This window comes from Erithacus rubecula (genome assembly GCF_903797595.1).
Source record: "Erithacus rubecula genome assembly, chromosome: 3".
NCBI lineage: Eukaryota > Metazoa > Chordata > Aves > Passeriformes > Muscicapidae > Erithacus > Erithacus rubecula.
The window spans coordinates 9,387,701-9,400,125 of NC_136689.1; positions in this window are offsets into that span (position 1 = coordinate 9,387,701).

Sequence of the window (12,425 nt, forward strand, 5' to 3'; positions counted from 1 at the left end):
ATATTATGTGCTGTTTCCACCTCTTGTATGCATCAAGTCTGAAAGACTTCTCTCTTAAAAAGCTTTCATGGTGGCAATTATGTCTCCTTTCCCATCTCCTCAAGTTCCTCTTCATCACCTCCAGCAATCTCTCATTACATTGTAATTTTTATATGAATTGTTACTAAAGGCTTCACTCTTTCCAAAATAGAATTTCTCATTTTTTGTTCTTTGTTTCCAGAATACTGTTAAAAATTATTTTAGATAAGAATATTTAAAAGAAGATCCCCCTCAAAGTTAATGTATTTTCATTGATTGAATTTGTTTTAAAACTAGGAAAACAGCAATTTTCCTCAGTATTTGAATCTCCAACCATCAGACTTAAGTAACATTGTTCTGCTTCATGTTCCCAAATAAAATAGTGACTGAAAAAGAAAATTATGACTGTCTCCTGCGTGGCAACAAATAGAACCAATCTCTGGAACACATTTTTCAAAGTGATTTTTTAAAGAATTCACTCAAAAGGCCTGCACATGGAGGACATCATGAGAACCTGCTTCCCTTGGTCAACAATCTAGTCCCAGATTGAGCATCTGTACATATGGAGGAGTCAACACTGAACTTTATGCAGAGATCAGAGGCACTTGTGTCCAATGGCTCTGTTAGATACTCCATTTAGTAGAAAGCTACTGAATGCCCTTCTCAATGGATTTGAAGCATATAATGAATGGTAATAACTTTATCTCATCCCTTGGCAGGGATGGAGTTAACTTTCTTCATAGCAGCCTACTGGGTGCTGTTTTGGATTTGTGACTAAAACAGTTGTGGTGACACAGGGATGTTTTGGCTATTGCTCAGCAGTTCTTACACACAGTCAAGGTTCTCCTGCTTCTGCAAGGTTCTCCCTGGCAGTGAGGACTGGGGATGTGGAAAAAGGTAGGAAGGGGACAGACAGCTGATCCCACCTGACTGAGGGGTATCCCACACCATGTGGAGTCATGGTCAGCAATAATAGCTGGGGGAAGAAGGAATGAAGAGCACACTGTGAGTGAGTGAGTGAGTGAGTGAGTGAGTGAGTGAGTGAGTGAGTGAGTGAGTGAGTGAGTGAGTGAGTGAGTGAGTGAGGGATTGAGTGGCTACGTGGAGCTGATCTTCCTAAAGGAGATAACCCACAATATCTCAAAATGATAAAACCCCTCCTTCTGATAAAAGAGCATGCAACCATTCACAGGCAGTATAATCAGGTCACCTTTCTACTTGCAGTGCCTTTCCAAGACAGAGCAAGCAGTGCTTTCAGATGCAGACATGGTCACAGTTATACAGCTTTGGAGTTGGCTATGAGAATGGTATCTTAGACCATACAAAACAGGAACTCCAGTGCTTTAGGATCCATTGCTCTGGCAGTGAGCCCCATCTGCTCTTTTTCTCCAAGATGATTTTCTTACTTCACTTTTAGCTGTTCTTGCATGGAAATCTTGTGATTTTCTTCTTGTCAAACTCAAGGAAAGAGGTTAGGAGGATCTTATTTATGTGCAGTGAAGTAGAAAGCAGTGGTTTGAAAGCAATCACCAGTTTACTGTGGCAGTATGTACTCTCTGTTTGCCTGCCAGGCATCTCTTTTACATTTTGCACAAATATACAGGGCTGAGTGTTTTGTGCAAAGGCTTCCCTCCTCCTCCTCCATCAAGTTTTCGATCACTCACAATATTTGGGGAAGAAAAAACGTTTCTAAGATTTGAAACTGTAGATTCAACCAAGGCCACACCAGCAAAATGCTGATGCCCCTCCTCAGCAACATCCACTCAGACATGAAGGTTTGTGCCTCCAGTGTTTTCCATCCTCCCTTGAAGTCCACATAAGTCCTTCTCTGTGATGGAACACTCACACAATCAGTGCTCCCTTAAAAAATACTGAAAGTGATAAGAAAAGGAGATAAAATGATAGAATGTAAGACAACAAGGCTGGTTAAAACCCCCATTACTCTCCTAGCCTCTCTTTTCCCTGGTGTCTCTGTGACTGTGCAGTTGCTGATCACTCCAGCTGAGCAGTGTCTCAGGCCTTTCCTGTCCTCACTTTCCTGGCTGTCACCAACACAGCCCATAGGAGACAGAAAATGGATACTGCTGCCCCCAAATACATGGGATTGTGCTTGTCTTCTCTTTTAAGAATCACTCTCCAGTCTGATGCATGGGCTCTGTAAGTTATGCATGTGATTTGTGATTTTCCTGTATGGAAGGCAGAAGACTCTATCCATGCAGTTTCACTGGAATTCAGATTAGGGTCTTCCTGTATCACAGAGAAGTTTATTTCATCTCATATTTACCTCAGCATTTACAAAAATTTCCCAGGGAAAAAGCAGGTCCCAGCTCATTCATGAGACCTTCAGTAAACTCTGAAACTTAGTAGCATGAGAGTGATTTATTGAGTTGCTAGAAAGAATAGTTTCCTGTTCTGCCTTGCTAAATCACTTTTGTAAAATATTAAAAGTGAGCTCCTATTTCTTTTTTTTGTATTCATGCCTGTTAAAACAGTCTCCAAATGCATTATTTTGCTAGATTATTTTGCTAGATTTCAATGTATACAGAAGAAATGGAACAGCTCTAAAGGTGTCATTCAAGCTAAATTTTCTTACTTCAAGAGGACTTTACCTTTGAATTTAGACATGTAAAGCATGGCCTACAGATGCAGGGGAAATATGAAAGCATTAGAAATCAGTTTTTGGGTTTTTTTGGTTTTTTTTTTTTTTTTTTTGTTCTCTCAGAGTTATACTTAGAAATTCTGTCATTGCTCGAACTCTAACTATAGTGTATAAAGCACATTCAAAATTCTACATATTTTCAAATGGTTCTCAGCAGGTATTTGAAAATGGCATTGTAACTTGAATTTTGCGTTTACCAACAAACTATGTTTAAAGATTTGACATTTGTTCATGGCCAAAAAAATGTGATTTTTAAAAACACGTGTTGTTATACCTCTATTTAGATATCTAAGTACTACAACTTTCATGATTTTAATAAATGAGAGATGCATACACTGCTACTGATGTGTTTAGAAAAAGATCTTGGGGACCAGATCCCTTCTTTTCCCCACTGCCCCTTCTCAAATTCCAGTGAAATTTACTTGCGACTTGTGCTTTCTAAATGCTAGCATGACTAATATTTAGACTATCTAAAAATCAGAATAATTTTTCCAAAAATAAACTGTGGAATAGGAAAAGATCAGTAATATCTCTGTGTAACAGAAATAATCAGTATGATCTGTGTTCTATTGTTGAATAAAATGATTCACACATATGGTCCTGCAAACCACAGGCAAGCTGAGCAATAGTCCTCTGGACTGCAGATGGCTTCTATGGCTCTAAAATGACAATTGGCAGCACAGTTCCACTATCCCTCTTTATTTCATAGTATCACAGAAGGAATGCTGCATAATATCTCCAAGCATTTTTATTATAGGCCTTAATTAAAAAAAAATTATGCAATTTGTTGGATGAAATCTGTCATAGCTACTTCTTTCCCAGGACAGCTCTAAAGCAAAGTTTAATCAATTCTATTTAGCCATTTTTAATATCCAAGAGAGACAAAAATGAATAAGTGACAGCTGTTGCTATTAATAAAGGCCATACTCTTTTAGTTTCCATTTTTCACACTATATTCTTTCAAAACTAAGGCTATGAAGATTGTATTAACTTTTTTGACTTAGAAAACTTATTTTTATACACTTATTTTTAACACCTCTGATGTCTTTAACCAAGAGAGGTTGTATGTGTATGCTTAAATATTAAGATACTATTGTGGTTGCTAACTTGTGCATGTCTTGACAAGTTAAAAAAGCTGTTTGAGAAACAGAAGTTCCAAATTGCTCGGAAATCATGGGCCTTCCACACAGACAAAATAAGCTTTTCGATTCTTTTTTATGGAGACAACTAGAGTAAACAGTTAAATTAATGTCTTTCACACACTAACAGGCACTAGACATGATGCATTGAATTCTAGTAATTGTAAACTGTATTTCCATGGATGCACATTCCAATCACTCTGACTGCTTGCTAGACTTGTAGCAAACAGTTTGCTCATATTAACAGCAACAGTTACTTTTTTTAGGGCAATGGTTATTGGGATTCTGCTTTAACTTTAGGGTTGTCTGCATAGATTAACTTTTCTTAAGATTAACTGGACTCACATACATTTCTATCAATTTGAGTGTGCAGGCAGTATAATAAAGAAGTAATGCCTGTAGTGATAAATAAAGGAGTGCTAAGGTCCAAGCACAGGCACTGGCACGTGGTCACTAATTCTATTAAATGGTTAACATGGTTTTTGAAGGAAAAAAAAAACAAAACAGGCCAGATTTAAGGGTATTACAACCCAGACAGTTCTCCCAATAGACTGTTTAGATAAGAACATTGTATTTTGCAGGTAACAGAATTTAGCCACCTGAATGTAAGATGTGTTGTGTAAGTTGTTGCAAGGGCTAGGTAACAATGAGAGACACATTTTGTTCATTTATTCATCAGCAATGTTTTTTACTTAGGATCAAAATGTTAAAACAAACTTCTACTAAAAAATTGAACTGACATCATTTTATTCTGGCATTTTATTCTATACTACCTCTTTTTGAAGTCTCAGGTACAACAACAATGTCCAAATAAACCAGCTAAACCTTAAGTCAATTGTATAAAAACTTTGCTCTAGACCTACTACTTCAAATGTAGCAAAGGCTTTTTGGTTTTAGTCTGGTCTACAGCACCTTACACCTCTGGTAATCTGTTCTACTTTAGCTTACTTACTGCAATATTCTTCTTTCATTAACTACAACAAGTTCATGTTCAACTAATTATCCAACATGACTATTGGCTCCTTTCTGACTTACTAAATGACATGTCTTACATTCTGTAGCCCTATAACTCTGGTCTTTATTCTTCATTTCTCTAAGGAAGAATGATCTCTTTAATTTATTTTTTATTTTAAAAAAGGGGCCATCTGTGAGAAAGCTTGAAAGCATCTCTTTGTTAACACTTTTAGCAGCTTGTGAGCTTGCCAATTTTAAAGCCTTTTTTATATTTTTTGAGTATCATATTTGAACAGGTATTCCCCAAAAAAGATAGTACAATTACATTGCTGTCATATATAATAAGTTCAGGCTTGACTTAAACACTCCCAGGAAAGTTCTGCTAGAACTCAAGGGCAGAATTTTGTCAGTCTTCATTGTGCCATGTAAGTCTAGGAACTGAGGCAAAAAATAATCAGACTCCAATCCTCCAAAGCAATGTATCCTTATCACACCTTTTTTCCATGAAGGCATTCCAACAAAACTGCCATCACTACTCCATGGCAAGTTAATTGCTTACAAATAGCTCATACCTCCCTTCAGCCTGGGAGTTCCATGGGACTGAATGAAAACGCTTGTAAACAATGCAGTTTACCAATTCAATTAATGTTCTGCAAGGGTTTTTTAGTTTATAATTTTTTTCCCTGTGGACATCATTTTTTAATATGGTATGCATAAATCTGTTCTATCTTTTTTTACCATTGGGGGACCTGAACAATTTCACTTTCACAGGAGAAGTTCACTGCTAGCACCAGTGTCACCTCTCACCTAGGCAGCCTTACTAAACAGAAAAACATAAAATACAAATTTGGGACAAATACAAATTTGGGACACTTGACCCCAGGATTCCCATACATTAATGTGACCAGCAGCCATACTGCTACCACAGGGATACTTCTGAGTTCATTCCTAGTCACAAAATTCCTAGGAGAGGGAAGATTTTATCCTTGTAGTATTTGCTTGACATGTTGTTCATACACACCAGACAGTGCTAACAACTTGACAAAAAGGATTCATTTGTCTCTTCAGGAATCCCTACATGCACATAAAATATTTTGAGATGGTTCAGTCTGAATCTTCAGGCTTTAAAAAAATTATGTGTTTTAGCTTTAGAGGAATTTTAAGTTCTTTTTTTTTTTTTTGCCCCTCCTAATATTTCTGATCACCTGCTAGAGTATTCACGAGTCCTTTGTAAAAGTACATGTATCTTCCTTATTCCCCATATGCATGGTGTGTACTACATCCTTCTATGCTCATAGCTCAGTAGCTGAAAGCAAATATAACTTTTTAAGTGAATGCTTGCCTATTTGGTAAACTAATTGATACAGTGGTTCATTTAAAACCTCTGCAGAATTGTCTTACAGACACAAATTTGTAATTCAAACATGGATTTTTGAGCAAGTTGATTTGTTCTGTTTTTATACTATCAAGCACTATCAATTTAACTGTAAAATGCAGCATACTAACTAAGAGCATGAGGGGGAACTCTGCCCTCTTTTCAAATAGAGAATCCATCTGGAAATTCAATCAATTTCCCAATAATAATATTGTGAGGAATTATTACAATGCTTTGATGCCTGATGTTTATTACAGCACCCCCCTCGATTTTTTTTGTAAATTCCTTGCAGCTTCCTGAGTTTTTTATCAGCAGAGAACTGTGTTGTTCTCTACCATGTGTACACCTTCCAGTTTGTAACTTCCCTGAATAGCATTAGATAAATAGTTTTAAATATAAGAATGATTATGTAACACCAGTTCTGTTGATTCATTTCCCAAGTACAATTCTTTCTATTTTTGGTATTTCACAATTTTTCTGCTTATTTCACACACAGATTTCAGTACTAACACTATGCTTTATTTATCTTCTAAAAGTCACACACAAATTGCTTAGACTCTAAAATTGTAGCTGCACATCATGTTTAGCTTTATCTTATGTAATGCATAAGAAACTATATGCAGTGCCTTTAATTCCCCCTAAAAATAAATACAACTCTTATTTAATTGGCACTTGGGCAGGATTCCCTAGATCTCTAGAGAGTTATGGGAAAAAGAAGAAAAAACATGTCTGTATATCTGTCCCAACACCTTGGAGTTGTGCTAAAGGCACATTCAAAGGCAACAACATTTCCAAAGCAAATGCAATGTTGTTGTCACCCAGAAGGGAAAACATTCTTATAAATTACTGAGATGGAAAGTAGCATGAGCTACAGTTAAGAACTGAAACATGGGGATGATAAATCTTTCCTTTTATGTTAAAAACGGAACAAAATTAGACTAATCCAGCACTAAGAAGAGGCTGTAAAGCATGCAAATACTAGAAATAAAATGTTTGGATTTATGCCTCAATTTAAAAAAAATTATTAATTGCAGGTATTGAGCACAAAATGTATTATCAAGGTTTCCCTGAGTGACACACATGTATAGGATAACAAAATCTGATTACTTTTTTTTTTTTTTTTTATTCAGGATGAAGGAAATAAGGTGGATTTTTTAAGTTCAGCAATGCAGCACATTTAAAGTTACTATTCCAGTGGTAACTGGAATTAGTTACCCTACTACTAGTTAACCATGGATTTTGATTAGTTTGCCTGGTAAATTTACAAGATATTTCAAACCCTCATATTATTCTTATTAAAGTTAATAGGGTTTAATAAATTATTTTTAATGAGATATCTTTAAGGGATTACATTGCCATATGCCAAACATAATGCAGCTATTAACTAAGATAAATAGGTAAATAAACAAATATGTGAATTAAATATATTACTTGTGAATTACACATAATACATATCCGACATGACATGTAAGATCAAGCAATACACAATCTATTTGTCCCAGAACTCTTTTCAAATCCAATAATTTCAATCAGTCTCATTTGTGCAAGTTCCACTTTGGCTAACTTGTCATGGTATTCTCTTCCAATTCCATCAGCTTAAGAAGGTTGGTAGTGAAAGGACAATTAGACTTGAATATTACAATAGATTTTAAATGTGTGGTTCCTTACAGAATGCAACAAAAACTAAATTGGTGACAATGAACCGAAACTATTTTATCTTATCCAACTTACTATCTTTAACTTGGATAATAGAAAAAGCTTTCAAATAAGGTGTCTGAAATAAAGTATGACAGATGTGAATTTTTTTTTTTGTTCCTACATTAGCTTTCATCTTGACCATAAATGTTCAAAACTGACACAAATGCTGCTATTAATTAAGCCCATCCTTGTACAGCCCATCAGTGATATCTGTAAGAGGTGTAGTCAAGCTGCAGATGATATCAGGACACATCAAAGCTCCAAGCACATGAAGATGGCTTCATGCCAGCTTCAGTCTGCTAGGGATCTTTAGCTCAGGCAGTGTGTTAGATGTGAGAGCAGCTCTGTTCCAGAAACAATTTTGCCTCTTTTGTGTAGCATCGCAACTGGAAAAATAAACAGAGTGCGACTGGAGCTAATGCTATGCAAAACAGTGTATTCCTGGAAACTGGAGCTTGGGAAAAAGCTGGACAGAGCCACAACTAGTGACCAGCTCTGGCCTAACATGGCTTATTAGCTCCAGTTAAGTACTAATGATAACACATCCTTTCAGAAACATCTGGATGTCTGCTCTGTACAGGGACAGAATGCTCCCTGGAAGGGCTTGTTAATCCCAGAGAAGTGCCACATGAATGCACAGAACCAGCCCAGTTCCACCACTACCTTGGAGCCAACAATTTGAACATGGAAGGCTTTGACACACAGGGCAGAGACAGTATTTCTGCACTAATTAGCTGAAAGGCAGTGCTGGACCAAAACAGGTTAAACCTGGCTTATCATGACTTAACTTTTTTTAGAGGCACTTGAACATCTCTGCATGCTCCTAATGCACGCACTTCCCATTCCATGTCTTGGAATGATAAGACTCCACTTATTTTAAACATAGGATTTTTTCCCTTGTTATTTTCTATGCTGGCATTTAATATGATGTGCAGTACAATTATTATTTCCCTAAAATTATGGTATTCATCATGTATACATATAAAGGTTCTAGTTCTGTAGTTATTTAACAGCAAAAGGTACTAGTTATTTCCTCATAGTCCCAGCAGGTTTTCTGGCAAATGATGTTTCTCCAGTCACAGCATCCTCGTAAAATAACAATAGATGCTATTTCAGTCTAAAATCAAATATAAGTTTTGAGCATTTATTGTGCATAGATATAAATTATTTCTTACATTACACCAACACAGACCTGTGTGAGATAAATTTCATGTACACTTGGAAACTGACATTAAAGCTTTTTATTTTCCACAAAGTGTGCAACTGGTGCAATCTCACTCTTCTGTTTAGAATTAGTAAAAAGCCATGGAGCTAAGTTCCCTTTGGCAGACTCTGTGCTCAATCAGGCAAGCACTTTTCATGAACCATAATGCTGGTGTAAACACATGTCATGTCATATGTCATAAACATATGTCAGTTTACTCACAGGTAAACTTTTTAGGATAAACCTCTATTCCCAGTTGTGCATGAAAATGTAAAGAGAGAACACAGTGAAGAAAAAAACCAAGTGTTTGTATCTTAGTCTACATCTATACTTGCTAGACTTAGTTCTGGGTGGGTTTTCTTTATTACCAGCTATATCCACAAAGGACTCAGACATGCAAGTACTGGCCATAGAGTGTCAGACCAAAGATCCACCTCCCCACAATGTACTCTTTGCAACAAACAGCCCAGAATGTCTCTAGAAATTCTGCCTGTAGAAGCTCCTCTGAGCACTGTGAGTAGCCCACACCACATAGCCAGCAGAACAGGGCCAGGGACATAGCAAGGAGAGGGAAGCTGAAAAGGAAGGAGGATCCTGGCAGATGTAGGGTCCACTTCTCATCACGTCATCTGCAAGGACAGCACCTCTGGGTGACTTCAGCCAATTCCTCAGACAGCTTCATGGAGCAGCAGACACTGGGGTTTCTCTACTCTGCATCCTCCTTTTGAGTCTGGTATTTTCTTTACAATGCCCAGGGAGAAAAGGAACAGCATAACCTTCTGCTTAAGACTCTCCCATCCTCCAACTGTTTCCAGCTCCATAGATTTCCTGAGCCTGTTGTTATTAAGTCTTTGTTCCCTTCCCCCAGTTTCCTAAATTAAATGCCTTGCTGAGATTTTTACTGCAAAGAAAACTATGTTGCTAAACTCCGTTCTGATGAAAAATTTACACTAATTTTCTGCATTAATACTTCTGTGATCACAACATAGCAGACCTGCCTCTCAGGAAACACATTCAAATTATTTTTGTTTCAGTGCAGCTGGGAGTGGAGCACACAGTGAAGTGGGTTGGCACCACCAGCAAGACAGCTATCTTACAAAGCCAGATAAAGACTTGAGCTTATAGTGGGTGGGTTTGGTTCAGCCAGAAAGATGGTAGAAAGTCTGGGAGAAGGCAGGGATGTGCATTCATTAGACCAAAACAAGTCCTGCGATGGAACACAGCACTCCCTGCTCTTAGGGCAGCATTCAGTGGATGATTTCATGGTACCAAGTCCAGCACCTGGAACACACCAGCAATGATGTACTTGTTCATCTGCAGGTTTGATGGTTGAACTACTGAAGCAAGAGAATGGCAGAAGATTGTAAGATCATAAGATCGTAGGAATAAAAAAGCCATATACACACAGGATTGTATTCTCCAGTATTAGAATTGAAAATAGAATGATCTTTTGAAAAGGAGGGTGAGAAGAGTGGCATTTAAAAGCAATATGGAGGAGTATTTACCAGTCTGCATGCCACTACCAGTGTTGGTCTTCTCCCGCCTGGAAAGTGCAGTGGACATACCTGGGGAACACGGTTAACAGCCAGACCGGGCATTCATGTCCCAGCTCCAACATCGGTCAGCTCAGGGATTTCCCAAGTCATGGATTGCGCGTCTCCAACCTGCAAACCTACCCGGCTCCCCTTTATTTCACGGCAGTAGATTACATTTTTGGTCTGGATGATGCTAATTCTGTGCTTCTTGTTTATGCAGCTTCTTCTCCCCCCTCCAAGTCCCTTTCCAAGGGAAGCAGCACCTACAGATCGCCTGTTTACCCACCAGTGTAGCACTACTAGCAAAAGCACCCAGCACAAATGCAGACCGATGTATTCCTACGGCAATTACTTTCTACTCGGAAGGAAGTAACTTTATCGTGTTTTCTTTCTAACACTGACGCAGTGGTGCGTTTTCTCTCCCCACAACCACGTAAGCAAGAGGGCGATTTGAGCCCTCACCATGAACCTTTTGGACCAGCAAATCCTTGCCCAGCCGAGCCCTGCAGGCCGAGAGGCGCCGGTCCTGCCCGGAGCCGGGCTCTGCCCGTCCTTGCCCGGGCCCTTCCCGGCCGGGAGGAAACGCGGCCCCGCGGCCTCGCCCCGGGGAAGGGGGGCTGAGGGCGGCCCTGAGCCCGCTTTTTGTTGGAACAAACACTTCCCCGTGCCGATGAGGAAACTCGCCGCGGCCGGGGCTGGGGGAGGGGGGATTTCCTTCCCATTGTCTGCCGGGCTCGGCGCTGGCGGCCCCCGCTCCCAGTGAAAGTGAATGGCAGGGAGGGACTCGCCGCAGGGCTCGTGTTAGACACCAACTACTGCGGGCAAGCGCAGCAGCCGCGGCCGGCCCTGCCCCGCTACCCCAGCACCAAAGATCTACGCTGACGAGCATTAAAAACTCTTCACAATGCTCATAAAATAAGCCAAAGCGAGACAAAAATGCTTCCTTTTAATCCTTCAGCGTGCATCCTGAAGGCCATAGAACGCAAACTGCTACTCAGGGGACCTAATGAGGATATCAGAACATGCCAAAACCAGGCCCATGAACACCCATTTATAAGCTGTATGCCTGTCTTTCTACACTTGATTTAATTCACTGCCCACCAGCTCAGAGGAGGTAACGTGGCTATGGTTGCAGACACTCCCTACATGTTTGCTTTAGGATACCTTGTTCTTTTCAAAATCAAATATTTGTATCCTGAAACAAATATTTGGAGCTGGTCCAGACTAGCCTTTATAAATATGTTAAGTACAGGAGATTGGTTGGCAAGTGGTAGATTCCAGGTAAAAACCTGTACGGTAGGCAAGCCATAATGCTTCCACCCTCCATGTGCTTCCATGCTGGTGAAACTGCAGCTGAGTATTTATTTGACAGCTCTCTATGGGTCCTGTGAGAGATAAAGGCCTAAAACCTCTTTATAGTGAAGATAGCTGAACTTCTGCCTTAAATAAATATTTACATAGGTAAGGAGAAGGCACCACAGCAGAGCAATAAATCTTTCACTAGAGAAGCTGAGACTGGCTTTGGAGCTTTGTTTTGGAGTTATGGCAAATCCCCCAGCCGACCCAGTTGTTAGGGACACCTGGTTGCTCAGGGTGAAGAATTAAAAATGGTTATGTGGCTGCTAGCTGTGTTTGTCCTCTGATTCTGGATGCAAAAATCAAATAACCTTAACCATGTCAGTTTGAGCAGAGCTGTTAGCTTGACTGCATGGTAGAAACAGCAATAACTGTAATGACCCCAATTTCTTTTTTCCCCCCCTATATATAAACACAGCTCAGATGCAATTTGAACAGAGGTTTCAGAGAAAGCTAAGACAGGCAGGCCAGCAATATCCCATGGAAA